The following is a 13,603-nucleotide window of genomic DNA, read 5'->3' as shown; positions in this document are numbered from 1 at the left end:
GAGAGAGAGAGGAGGGGCGAGAGAGAGAGAGAGAGGAGGGGGCGAGAGAGAGAGAGAGGAGGGGGCGAGAGAGAGAGAGAGGGGGCGAGAGAGAGGGAGAGGAGGGGCGAGAGAGAGAGAGAGGAGGGGGCGAGAGAGAGAGAGAGGAGGGGGCGAGAGAGAGAGAGAGGAGGGGGCGAGAGAGAGAGAGAGGAGGGGGCGAGAGAGAGAGAGAGAGAGGGGGCGAGAGAGAGAGGAGAGGAGGGGGCGAGAGAGAGAGAGAGAGGAGGGGGCGAGAGAGAGAGAGAGAGAGGGGGCGAGAGAGAGAGAGAGAGGAGGGGGCGAGAGAGAGAGAGGAGGGGGCGAGAGAGAGAGAGAGGAGGGGGCGAGAGAGGAGGGGACCGGAGAGGAGGGGACCGGAGGGAGAGAGAGGAGGGGACCGGAGGGAGAGAGAGGAGGGGACCGGAGGGAGAGAGAGGAGGGGACCGGAGGGAGAGAGAGAGAGGAGGGGGCAAGAGAGGAGGGGACCGGAGGGAGAGAGAGAGGAGGGGGCGAGAGAGGAGGGGGCGAGAGGGAGAGAGAGAGAGAGGGGGCGAGAGAGAGAGAGGAGGGGCGAGAGAGAGAGAGGAGGGGGCGAGAGAGAGAGAGGAGGGGGCCGGAGGGAGAGAGAGAGGAGGGGGCGAGAGAGGAGGGGACCGGAGGGAGAGAGAGAGGAGGGGACCGGAGGGAGAGAGAGAGAGGAGGGGGCGAGAGAGGGAGAGAGAGGAGGGGCGAGAGAGGATGGGACCGGAGGGAGAGAGAGAGAGAGGAGGGGGCGAGAGAGGAGGGGGCCCAGAGGGAGAGAGAGAGGAGGGGGGCGAGAGAGGAGGGGCCCAGAGGGAGAGAGAGAGGGAGGGGGCGAGAGAGGAGGGGCCCAGAGGGAGAGAGAGAGGAGGGGGCGAGAGAGGAGGGGACCGGAGAGAGAGAGGAGGGGGCGAGAGAGGAGGGGACCGGAGGGGGCGAGAGAGGAGGGGACCGGAGGGAGAGAGAGAGGAGGGGACCGGAGGGAGAGAGAGAGGAGGGGACCGGAGGGAGAGAGAGAGGAGGGGACCGGAGGGAGAGAGAGAGAGGGGACCGGAGGGAGAGAGAGAGGAGGGGACCGGAGGGAGAGAGAGAGGAGGGGACCGGAGGGAGAGAGAGAGGAGGGGACCGGAGGGAGAGAGAGGAGGGGACCGGAGGGAGAGAGAGGAGGGGACCGGAGGGAGAGAGAAAAGGGGGCGAGAGAGGAGGGGGTGAGAGAGAGAGGGAGAGAGAGAGAGGAGGGAGAGAGAGAGAGGAGGGGGCCGGAGGGAGAGAGAGAGGGAGGGGGCGAGAGAGAGAGAGGAGGGGGCGAGAGAGAGAGAGGAGGAGGGGGCCGGAGGGAGAGAGAGAAGAGAGACAATGACATTTGAAATGTCTATTATTTTTGAAATGTTGTGAGTTTAATGTTTACTGTACATTTTTACAGTTTATTATCTAGTTCATTTGCTTTGGCAATGTTAACATGCGTTTCCCATGCCAATAAAGCCCTTAAATTGAATTGAGAGAGGAGGGGTGAGAGAGCAGGTGAGCGAGAGAAAGCAAGATAGATGAGGGTGAGGTGTTATGCTCACACTCAGAGTAAAGAAACGTGTTGGACATAAACCTGAGTTAGTGATAAATATCCCTCAATTATTACCGAAACCGCTTTAAAACCTCAAAACCAGACAAGGTTCTGTTTAACCCTCAAAACCAGATACGGGTTCTGTTTAAACCCCTCAAAATCAGACACGGGTTTTGTCCCAAAGGCCCTCCTTCCTCCTGAAGTGAAAACTTCCACCATATGAAAGGACGTAAGAATATCTTCCATTAGCCCCCCACGTCTCCCCCAACTAACGCTGTAATAACTAGCCCACGTCTCCCCCAATCTAACGCTGTAATAACTAGCCCGTCTCCCCCAATCTAACACTGTAATAACTAGCCCGCGTCTCCCCAATCTAACGCTGTAATAACTAGCCCGCGTCTCCCCCAATCTAACGCTGTAATAACTAGCCCGCGTCTCCCCCAATCTAACACTGTAATAACTAGCCCGCGTCTCCCCAATCTAACACTGTAATAACTAGCCCGTCTCCACCAATCTAACGCTGTAATAACTAGCCCACGTCTCCCCCAATCTAACGCTGTAATAACTAGCCCACGTCTCCCCCAATCTAACGCTGTGATAACTAGCCCACGTCTCCCCCAATCTAACGCTGTAATAACTAGCCCGCGTCTCCCCCAATCTAACGCTGTGATAACTAGCCCACGTCTCCCCCAATCTAACGCTGTAATAACTAGCCCGCGTCTCCCCCAATCTAACACTGTAATAACTAGCCCACGTCTCCCCCAATCTAACGCTGTAATAACTAGCCCACGTCTCCCCCAATCTAACACTGTAATAACTAGCCCACGTCTCCCCCAATCTAACACTGTAATAACTAGCCCGCGTCTCCCCAATCTAACACTGTAATAACTAGCCCGCGTCTCCCCAATCTAACACTGTAATAACTAGCCCGCGTCTCCCCCAATCTAACGCTGTAATAACTAGCCCGCGTCTCCCCCAATCTAACGCTGTAATAACTAGCCCGCGTCTCCCCCAATCTAACGCTGTAATAACTAGCCTGCGTCTCCCCCAATCTAACGCTGTAATAACTAGCCCACGTCTCCCCCAATCTAACGCTGTAATAACTAGCCTGCGTCTCCCCAATCTAACGCTGTAATAACTAGCCCTAGTCTCCCCAATCTAACGCTGTAATAACTAGCCCTAGTCTCCCCCAATCTAATGCTGTAATAACTAGCCCGCGTCTCCCCCATCTAACGCTGTAATAACTAGCCCACGTCTCCCCCATCTAACGCTGTGATAACTAGCCCACGTCTCCCCACGTCTCCCCCAATCTAACACTGTAATAACTAGCCCACGTCTCCCCCAATCTAACACTGTAATAACTAGCCCACGTCTCCCCCAATCTAACACTGTAATAACTAGCCCACGTCTCCTCCAATCTAACGCTGTAATAACTAGCCCACGTCTCCCCCAATCTAACACTGTAATAACTACCACGTCTCCCCACGTCTCCCCCAATCTAACGCTGTAATAACTAGCCCACGTCTCCCCCAATCTAACGCTGTAATAACTAGCCCACGTCTCCCCCAATCTAACACTGTAATAACTACCACGTCTCCCCCAATCTAACACTGTAATAACTACCACGTCTCCCCCAATCTAACGCTGTAATAACTAGCCCACGTCTCCCCCAATCTAACGCTGTAATAACTAGCCCACGTCTCCCCCAATCTAACGCTGTAATAACTACCACGTCTCCCCCACGTCTCCCCCAATCTAACGCTGTAATAACTAGCCCGCGTCTCCCCCAATCTAACGCTGTAATAACTAGCCCACGTCTCCACCAATCTAACGCTGTAATAACTAGCCCACGTCTCCACCAATCTAACGCTGTAATAACTAGCCCACGTCTCCACCAATCTAACGCTGTAATAACTAGCCCACGTCTCCCCCAATCTAACGCTGTAATAACTACCACGTCTCCCCCACGTCTCCCCCAATCTAACACTGTAATAACTAGCCTACGTCTCCCCCAATCTAATGCTGTAATAACTAGCCCGCGTCTCCCCCATCTAACGCTGTAATAACTAGCCCACGTCTCCCCCAATCTAACACTGTAATAACTACCACGTCTCCCCCACGTCTCCCCCAATCTAACACTGTAATAACTAGCCTACGTCTCCCCCAATCTAATGCTGTAATAACTAGCCCACGTCTCCACCAATCTAACGCTGTAATAACTAGCCCACGTCTCCCCCAATCTAACGCTGTAATAACTACCACGTCTCCCCCACGTCTCCCCCAATCTAACACTGTAATAACAGCCTACGTCTCCCCAATCTAATGCTGTAATAACTAGCCCACGTCTCCTCCATCTAACGCTGTAATAACTAGCCCGCGTCTCCCCCATCTAACGCTGTAATAACTAGCCCACGTCTCCCCCCATCTAACGCTGTGATAACTAGCCCACGTCTCCCCCACATCTCCCCCAATCTAACACTGTAATAACTAGCCCACGTCTCCCCCAATCTAACGCTGTAATAACTAGCCCACGTCTCCCCCAATCTAACGCTGTAATAACTAGCCCACGTCTCCCCCAATCTAACACTGTAATAACTAGCCCACGTCTCCCCCAATCTAACACTGTAATAACTAGCCCACGTCTCCTCCAATCTAACGCTGTAATAACTAGCCCACGTCTCCCCCAATCTAACACTGTAATAACTAGCCCACGTCTCCCCCAATCTAACGCTGTAATAACTAGCCCACGTCTCCCCCACGTCTCCCCCAATCTAACACTGTAATAACTGCCCACGTCTCCCCCAATCAGCATCTAACGCTGTAATAACTAGCCCACGTCTCCCCCAATCTAACGCTGTAATAACTACCACGTCTCCCCCACGTCTCCCCCAATCTAACGCTGTAATAACAGCCCACGTCTCCCCCAATCTAACGCTGTAATAACTAGCCCACGTCTCCCCCAATCTAACGCTGTAAAACTAGCCCACGTCTCCCCCAATCTAACGCTGTAATAACTAGCCCACGTCTCCCCCCAATCTAACGCTGTAATAACTAGCCCACGTCTCCCCCAATCTAACGCTGTAATAACTAGCCCACGTCTCCCCCAATCTAACGCTGTAATAACTAGTCCACGTCTCCCCCAATCTAACACTGTAATAACTACCACGTCTCCCCCCACGTCTCCACCAATCTAACGCTTTAACATTTGTGAGATGTAGTGAACAAGTGCACACTTCAGGAGACAGGAGATATTATTGGGACGCACCCCAGACGTTGAGGTCCACAGCACTGCTGGTTGTTATCTTTGTCCTCTCAACACCTCCAGAGTACTGACTGGATAACATCTAACCGTAACCATAGAAACCCTGATCTAAACCGTAACCATAGAAACCCTGTTCTAAACCGTAACCATAGGAAGTGTTACCATGTGCTTGTCAGCATTTATCCTCTGGAACTTGAGAAGGATGGACACTCATCGTGAGACACACACACACATAGATAAACAGAAACACACAATACACACGTTTGTCACAATACAACAAAATGTCCTCATCCACCAATCAGCATTGGGCTTACCTGTCCATCTAGCCCAGGGCTGTCCAATCCTGGTCCTGGAGGGCCCAAACACTTCTGGTTTTCATCCCCTCCTCCTAATTAGGGACTAATTCAGACCTTGGACACCAGGTGAGTGTAATTAAGTACCAGGTAGAAACAAAAACAAGAAGTGTTTGGGCCCTCCAGGAACGGAATTGGGCAGCCCTGATCTAGCCAATCAGTCTCTGTTGTTGGAACCTTGGACCCCTGTGACTCACCTGAGTATGCTGGTTACCCAATACACTGATCGGGACCAGTTTTCCTCCCATAATCCTAACCGGATCCATTAGATACTAATCTAAGCACTGATCTAGGACCAGATTACCCTCCTACAATCCTAACCTGAACCATTAGATACTAACCTAACCACTGATCTAGGACCAGATTACCCTCCTACAATCCTAACCTAGGACAGTTTGGGAAACACCAAACTGTCCTCAGATCTAGGGAGACTCACCGGTCTGTGCAGAGCCCTGAAGGTAGCAAGGCGAGGTTTGACAGAACGGTTAAACTCTCTCAGGCAGAAAGAGAGAGGGGCGCGACCCAGCTTAGAGAGGGGGAAGGGGTTAGGGGGAGGGGGCAGAGATAGAGGGTTATGAGACCTGGGGAGGGAAGGATGAGGAAAAGGAGGAAGACAAGGTGGGAAAGGAGAAAACCACTGGAGAAGGAGAGAGAGACACCATAAAGAAAAACAGAGGATTAAGGCTATGAGAAACCACTGAGAAGGAGAGAGACACCATAAAGAAAAACAGAGGATTAAGGCTAAGAAACCACTGGAGAAGAGACATAGAGGATTAAGGCTATGAGAAAAGAGAAGAAAATACAAGAAACACATGTAGAGACATAGAATCACACACACACACACACAGAGAGAGAGCTCTTTGAATTGAGAGAGAAAGAGACATCGCTAGAATTGGCCCTCAGGTGTAAGAGGGGAGCAGAGAGGTGTGGAATGTGCCTGTGTATAGAGGGGGTCTGATTAACCAACACGCAGAACTATTCTATAGAGGGGAGCAGAGAGGTGTGGAATGTGCCTGTGTATAGAGGAGGGTCTGATTACCCAACACTAAGAACTATCCATGCCCCTGACCAGGCTTTTCCAATGATAGAGATGAAGGATGAAAAGAATGCTGTAGCCCAATGACAGAGGAAGAGAAGAGAGATGGGTAGAGGACAGGAGGGAGACGAAAGAGAAGAGAGATGGGTAGAGGACAGGAGGGAGACGAAAGAGAAGAGAGATGGGTAGAGGACAGGAGGGAGACGAAAGAGAAGAGAGATGGGTAGAGGACAGGAGGGAGAGACCAAAGAGAGAGAGAGAAGAGAGAAAAGAATGGGTAGAGGACAGGAGGGAGACGAAAGAGAAGAGAGATGGGTAGAGGACAGGAGGGAGACGAAAGAGAAGAGAGATGGGTAGAGGACAGGAGGGAGACGAAAGAGAAGAGAGATGGGTAGAGGACAGGAGGGAGACGAAAGAGAAGAGAGATGGGTAGAGGACAGGAGGGAGACGAAAGAGAAGAGAGATGGGTAGAGGACAGGAGGGAGACGAAAGAGAAGAGAGATGGGTAGAGGACAGGAGGGAGACGAAAGAGAAGAGAGATGGGTAGAGGGCAAGATTCATCCGTGGGCCGGTCGTCTGAGCAGATGGTCGAGGGGCCGAAACGTTATTATAATAATAACAAAAATGTGTACCCAGTAGACTGTCCCCCCCCCAGTAAGACCGAGAAGAGACCGTCCCCAGTAAGGCAGAGAAGAGACCGTCCCCCAGTAAGGCAGAGAAGAGACCGTCCCCCAGTAAGGCAGAGAAGAGACCGTCCCCAGTAAGGCAGAGAAGAGACCGTCCCCAGTAAGGCAGAGAAGAGACCGTCCCCAGTAAGGCAGAGAAGAGACCGTCCCCCAGTAAGGCAGAGAAGAGACCGTCCCCCCAGTAAGGCAGAGAAGAGACCGTCCCCCCAGTAAGACAGAGAAGAGACCGTCCCCCAGTAAGACAGAGAAGAGACCGTCCCCCAGTAAGACAGAGAAGAGACCGTCCCCCAGAGAAGAGACCGTCCCCAGTAAGACAGAGAAGAGACCGTCCCCAGTAAGACAGAGAAGAGACCGTCCCCCAGTAAGACAGAGAAGAGACCGTCCCCCAGTAAGACTGGATTGAAAATAACAATAATAATTTCATCCCTTGATTATTTGCAGGAATACTTTGGAACAGATTTCCTGAATTTAAACATTGTTTTACATAATTCCTGGTCATTTGCAGTCAATAATTTCTTTTACAAATGTTATATTCTATTCCCATTTTGTTAAAACAAAACTTTTGGGGCCCCAAAAAATGACTCTGTTGCAGGTGTACAGTGTAGTGTTCAGGTGCTAGTATATACCTTGTTCTTGTGGCTGAAGGGCCATAGTTTAGTGCGTATTTTAGGTTGGTTGAGGCTGGTGTCTGACGTAGGTTAGTGTGTAGGGTGTAGTGTGAAGGGTACATACCTTGGTTTTCTTGTGACTGAAGGGCCACAGTTTAGTGCGTATTTTAGGTTGGTTGAGGTTGGCGTCTGAGGAGGCTGGTTTGATACCTTGGCTGTAGTCTTCAAAGTCCACTTCAGCCGGTCGCTCAAAACCTGACTTGTGTTGTTCTATAAAACCGCAAGGAGTCCTGAAAGACACACAGGACATGGCAAGTGAGAGTGTGTGTGTGTGTGTTGTTGTGTGTGTATGCATGCTTGCATCCGTGTGTGTAGCACCTGTGTGTGTGTGTGGTGTGTGTATGCGTGCTTGTGTGTGTGTGTGTTTGTGTGTGTGTGTGTGTTGTGTGTGTGGTGTGTGTATGCATGCTTGCTTCAGTGTGTGTGTAGCATCCGTGGTGTGTTGTTGTGTGTGTTGGTGTGTGTATGCATGCTTGTGTTCAGTGTTGTGTGTGTATGCATGCTTGCGGTGTGTGTTAGCATCCGTGTGTGTGTGTGTGTGTGTGTGTGTAAAACCTGTGTATGCGTGCTTGCGTGTGTGTTCTCACCTGTTTGCCGTTGGTGTTCCGCCCTGCCATACTGATCCCGTCCAGACATTTAGTGATGATGGGTAAAACCTTCTTCTCTACCTCAGCAAACTGACTGTAGCCCTCTGCCAAGCACCTGATACGCCGCTCATCCATATCCTGCAGCTTCTACACACACACATTATATACACACACATTATATACACCATTATATACACACACACACACACACACCACACACCACTGCCTAGCATCTGGTACGCCGCTCATCCATATCCTGCAGCTTCTACACACACACACACACACACACATATACACACACACATTATATACACACACACACATTATATACACACACACACACATTATATATACACACACACACACACAAAAAAAACAGTCCTGTATAACTGACCTTGAGGGGACACAAAATTCAGTCCCATTCAAAATTATATTTTCGCTAACCCCTAAATTAAACCTATCCTTAAAGCCTAGCGCCTAACCCTAATTCCAACCTTAACCCTAAACCCCTAGACTAACAAAATGTCCCCAGTTGGATCTAATGTTTGTTTGTTTACTATTCTAGTAGAGACTTCTGGTCCCCACAAGTATAGTTAAACACATCCACACACACCACACACACACACATTACAGTACCAGTCAACAGTTTGGACATTCCAGGGTTTCTTTATTTTTTACTATTTTCTGTTTATATTTGAGATTCTTCAAAGTAGCCACCCTTTGCCTTGATGACAGCTTTACACACTCTTGGCATTCTCTCAACCAGCTTCATGAGGTAGTCACCTGGAATGCATTTCAATTAACAGGTGTGCCTTGTTAGAAGTTAATTTGTGGAATTTCTTTCCTTCTTGATGCGTTTGAGACAATCAGTTCTGCTGTGACAAGGTAGGGGTGGTATACAGAAGATTTGGTAAGAGACCAAGTCCATATAATGGCAAGAACAGCTCAAATAAGCAAAGAGAAACGACAGCCTATCGTTACTTTAAGACATAAAGGTCAGTCAATCTGGAAAATGTCAAGAACTTTGAAAGTTTCTTCAAGTGCAGTCAAAAAAACCATCAAGAGCTATGATGAAACTGGCTCTCATGAGGACCGCCACAGGAATGGAAGACCCAGAGTTACCTCTGCTGCAGAGGATAAGTTCATTAGAGAGTTACCAGCCTCAGTTATTGCAGCCCAAATAAATGCTTCACAGAGTTCAAGTAACAGACACATCTCAACATCAACTGTTCAGAGGAGACTGTGTGAATCAAGCCTTCATGGTCAAATTGCTGCAAAGAAACCACTACTGAAGGACACCAATAATAAGAAGAGACTGGCTTGGGCCAAGAAACACACGCAATGGACATTCGACCAGTGGAAATCTGTCCTCTGGTCTGATGAGTCTAAATTTGAGATGTTGTTTCCAACCGCTGTGCATTTGTGAGACGCAGAGTAGGTGAACGGATGATCTCTACATGTGTGGTTCCCACCGTGAAGCATGGAGGAGGAGGTGTGATGGTGTGCTTTGCTGGTGACACTGTTAGTGATTTATTTAGAATTCAAAAAGGCACACTTAACCAGCATGGCTAACACATCATTCTGCGCTTAGTGGGACAATCATTTGTTTTTCAACAGGACAATGACCCAACACACCTCCAGGCTGTGTAAGGGCTATTTGACCAAGGAGAGTGATGGAGTGCTGCATCAGATGACCTGGTCTCCACAAATCACTCGACCTCAACCCAATTGAGATGGTTTGGGATGAGTTGGACCGCAGAGTGAAGGAAAAGCAGCCAACAAGTGCTCAGCATACGTGGGAACTCCATCAAGACTGTTGAAAAAGCATTCCACATGAAGCTGGTTGAGAGATTTCCAAAAGAGTGTGCAAAGCTGTCATCAAGGCAAAGGGTGGCTACTTTGAAGAATCTCAAATATAAAATATATTTTGATAACTTTTTTGGATCCTACATGATTCCATGTGTTATTTCAGAGCTTTGATGTCTTCACTATTATTCTACAATATAGAAAATAGTCAATATTAAGAAAAACCCTTGAATGAGTTTGTGTCCAAACCTTTGACTGGTACTGTGTATACAGTGTATATACAGTTGAAATCGGAAGTTGACATACACTTTAGCCAATTACATTTAAACTTAGTTTTTCACAATTCCTGACATTTAATCCTAGTAAAAATTCCCTGTCTTAGTTCAGTTAGGATCACTACTTTATTTTAGGAATGTGAAATGTCCGAAAAATAGTAGAGAGAATTATTTATTTCAGCTTTAATTTCTTTCATCACATTCCCAGTGGGTCAGAAGTTTATATACACTGAATTCGTATTTGGTAGCATTGCCTTTAAATTGTTTAACTTGGGTCAAACGTTTCGGGTAGCCTTCCACAAGCTTTCCACAATAAGTTGGGTGAATTTTGGCCCATTCCTCCTGACAGAGCTGGTGTAACTGAGTCAGGTTTGTAGGCCTCCTTGCTCGCACACGCTTTTTCAGTTCTGCCCACAAATGTTCTATAGGATTGAGGTCAGGGCTTTGTGATGGCCAATCCAATACCTTGACTTTGTTGTCCTTAAGCCATTTTGACACAACTTTGGAAGTATGCTTGGGGTCATTGTCCATTTGGAAGACCCATTTGCAACCAAGCTTTAACTTCCTGACTGATGTCTTGAGATGTTGTTTCAATATATCCACATAGTTTTCCTGCCTAATGATGCCATCTATTTTGTGAAGTGCACCAGTCCCTCCTGCAGCAAAGCACCCCCACAACATGATGCTGCCACCCCCGTGCTTCACGGTTGGGATGGTGTTCTTCGGCTTGCAAGCCTCCCCCTTCTTCCTCCAAACATAACGATGGTCATTATGGCCAAACAGTTCTATTTTCCTTTCATCAGACCAGAGGACATTTCTCCAAAAAGTACGATCTTTGTCCCCATGTGCAGTTGCAAACCGTAGTCTGGCTTTTTTATGATGGTTTTGGAGCAGTGGCTTCTTCCTTGCTGAGCGGCCTTTCAGGTTCTGTCGATATAGGACTCGTTTTACTGTGGATATAGATACTTTTGTACCTGTTTCCTCCAGCATCTTCACAAGGTCCTTTGCTGTTGTTCTGGGATTGATTTGCACTGTTCGCACCAAAGTACGTTCATTTCTAGGAGACAGAACGTGTCTCCTTCATGAGTGGTATGACGGCTGCGTGGTCCCATGGCGTTTGTTTGTACAGATTAACGTGGTACCTTCATCCCAATGATGAACCAGAGGTGGAGGTCTACAATTGTTTTTCTGAGGTCTTGGCTGATTTCTTTAGATTTTCCCATGATGTCAAGCAAAGAGGCACTGAGTTTGAAAGTAGGCCTTGAAATGCATCCACAGGTACACCTCCTATTGACTCAAATGATGTCAATTAGCCTATCAGAAGCTTCTAAAGCCATGACATCATTTTCTGGAATCTTCCAAGCTGTTTAAAGGCACAGTCAACTTAATGTATATAAACTTCTGAGCCACTGGAATTGTGATACAGTGACTTATAAGTGAAATAATCTGTCTGTAAACACAAATGTTGGAAAAATAACTTGTGTCATGCACAAAGTAGATGTCCTAACCGACTTGACAAAACTATAGTTTGTTAATTCTTGTTAACAAACTATAGTTTTGTTAAGTCGGTTAGGACATCTACTTTGTGCAACGACACAATTCATTTTCCAACATGGAGTGGTTGAAAAACAAGATTTAATGACTCCAACCTAAGTGTGTTTAAACTTCCGACTTAAACTGTGTATATATATATATATATCTCACACACACACACACACAACGTAAGTAAATCAGTAAGTAAAGTGTGTTACATTAAACAGCTGCGGTATCTCTGTGTAGTAGAAGGTGTTCTGTTCCTTGTTGTATTTCTGGAGCTGGGCGGCATAGTCGTTCCTGCACTCCTCCGCTGTGTGTGTCTTCACATGGGCATGCTGCTTCACCTGAACACACACCTGTATTAACTGGTATACAAGTACGTATGCTGCTTCACCTGAACACACACCTGTATTAACTGGTATACAGGTACGCATGCTGCTTCACCTGGACACACACACCTGTATTAACTGGTATACAGGTACGTATGCTGCTTCACCTGAACACACACCTGTATTAACTGGTATACAGGTACGTATGCTGCTTCACCTGGACACACACCTGTATTAACTGGTATACAGGTACGTATGCTGCTTCACCTGAACACACACCTGTATTAACTGGTATATAGGTACGTATGCTGCTTCACCTGGACACACACACCTGTATTAACTGGTATACAGGTACGTATGCTGCTTCACCTGAACACACACCTGTATTAACTGGTATACAGGTACGTATGCTGCTTCACCTGAACACACCTGTATTAACTGGTATATAGGTACGTATGCTGCTTCACCTGGACACACCTGTATTAACTGGTATATAGGTACGTATGCTGCTTCACCTGAACACACACCTGTATTAACTGGTATATAGGTACGTATGCTGCTTCACCTGAACACACACCTGTATTAACTGGTATACAGGTACGTATGCTGCTTCACCTGAACACACACCTGTATTAACTGGTATATAGGTACGTATGCTGCTTCACCTGAACACACACCTGTATTAACTGGTATATAGGTACGCATGCTGCTTCACCTGGACACACACCTGTATTAACTGGTATATAGGTACGTATGCTGTTTCACCTGGACACACCTGTATTAACTGGTATATAGGTACGCATGCTGCTTCACCTGAACACACACCTGTATTAACTGGTATATAGGTACGCATGCTGCTTCACCTGAACACACACCTGTATTAACTGGTATATAGGTACGTATGCTGCTTCACCTGAACACACACCTGTATTAACTGGTATATAGGTACGTATGCTGCTTCACCTGAACACACACCTGTATTAACTGGTATATAGGTACGTATGCTGCTTCACCTGAACACACACCTGTATTAACTGGTATATAGGTACGTATGCTGCTTCACCTAAACACACACCTGTATTAACTGGTATATAGGTACGTATGCTGCTTCACCTGAACACACACACACACCTGTATTAACTGGTATATAGGTACGCATGCTGCTTCACCTGAACACACACCTGTATTAACTGGTATATAGGTACGTATGCTGCTTCACCTGGACACACACACACACACACACACTTGTATTAACTGGTATATAGGTACGTATGCTGCTTCACCTGAACACACACACACACCTGTATTAACTGGTATATAGGTACGCATGCTGCTTCACCTGAACACACACCTGTATTAACTGGTATATAGGTACGTATGCTGCTTCACCTGAACACACACACACCTGTATTAACTGGTATATAGGTACGTATGCTGCTTCACCTGAACACACACACACACCTGT

At 47.7% G+C, this 13,603-nt stretch overlaps 1 pseudogene; it reads right to left on the bottom strand.

Moving 5' to 3' along the window:
* Positions 1-13,603, bottom strand: part of LOC121844812 — a 32,530-nt pseudogene that overhangs the window by 2,658 nt on the left and 16,269 nt on the right.

The sequence above is a fragment of the Oncorhynchus tshawytscha genome, unplaced genomic scaffold (genome assembly GCF_018296145.1).
Source record: "Oncorhynchus tshawytscha isolate Ot180627B unplaced genomic scaffold, Otsh_v2.0 Un_contig_5355_pilon_pilon, whole genome shotgun sequence".
Taxonomy (NCBI): domain Eukaryota; kingdom Metazoa; phylum Chordata; class Actinopteri; order Salmoniformes; family Salmonidae; genus Oncorhynchus; species Oncorhynchus tshawytscha.
Note: the sequence above shows the minus strand (reverse complement) of the source record. Positions and strands in the feature narration are given on the sequence as shown.